General features: G+C 31.8%; 1 long non-coding RNA gene across 15 annotated transcripts in view; it reads left to right on the forward strand.

Annotated features, from left to right (window-relative positions):
* LOC106871257 (uncharacterized) overlaps positions 1 to 1,225 on the forward strand; it is a 413,124-nt gene that overhangs the window by 264,944 nt on the left and 146,955 nt on the right. The window lies entirely within an intron of this gene.

Below are 1,225 nucleotides of genomic sequence, written 5' to 3' on the forward strand. Positions count from 1 at the left end.
TATATATATATATATATATATATATTTCTAGAAAGAGTAGTAACTTGAGGTTGAGCCTTAACAGTGTGATGGTCAGAGAAATCTGACTGGAAACAGATTCTTCTTAAAAGGTTTGCAATAAACGATCTTTTTACTTTAGCGTGAAAATGTAGACAAAATAAAATGTTACAAGATTATATTCATTGCAACTGAATTCATAAACGAAGGAAATATTCAGTGACACATGATGCACTGTACAATATATGTACAATGTCTAACATGTGAATTGTATATGTGTATTGCATTTACGTATATTTTAGTACATGAAAATTGTATTATTGTATTTTATAGGGAAACACATTTATATCAATAATAGGAAATACATGCAGTGAAAGTATATTGAATAAAATCTGTATCTTGTTAGGCATGCATGTTTCACCGTAACAGACTCATATATATATATATATATATAGGACATCATAATGATATTTATATATTTATGAAATTTATGCTTTATTGGATATTGACAAAATATACCACTTTTGATAAATAAATTTTAATCAGAACTTCGCCTAGTAATGTACAGGTCCCTGTCAAATATAGGGAGTGTTAAGTTGCTTCTTTTAAAATACCATAACCTATCAGAACACACACACACACACACACACACACATTTTCAATCAACCGAACCAACTGGCCCGTGGATTACCCTGTAAGTGGTTGAGTTTTCACGTACGCCTGTGCCTTTACAGTCATACACAAGCGAGGTCATTGCGCCAGGACGGGTTTCCAATTTGTTCGTTCAATCTAGTCTATCTGAGGCAATAGGACCAGGATACTACACAGATAGCTAACAGGATTTCTTGATAGATGAATCAACTGAGTAATATTCTACGCCTACATATAATCAAAGTATTGGGTTGTCCGGAAAGTTCGTGCCGATTTTTAAAGGAAAGAAAAAAAGGTCAATAATTACTTGCCATTACATTTTTAATCAACCAAATATGAACCCTTTTGTTGCACAATGTGTCTCCATCTTTCCTTTAACTTGAAAATGCCCTCTTCCTAGAATTGAGGTGGTTTCATGGCAAATAAGTTGAAAGGTAAGCTACTATAAATCGGCACGAACTTTCCAGACAAACTAATATTGTACACGATACACATTGATATGTATATATATATGTGTGCATGAATGCATTTATTTATGTATGCATGTATATGTATATATATATATATATATATATAT

This window comes from Octopus bimaculoides, chromosome 20, assembly GCF_001194135.2.
Source record: "Octopus bimaculoides isolate UCB-OBI-ISO-001 chromosome 20, ASM119413v2, whole genome shotgun sequence".
Classification (NCBI taxonomy): Eukaryota; Metazoa; Mollusca; class Cephalopoda; order Octopoda; family Octopodidae; genus Octopus; species Octopus bimaculoides.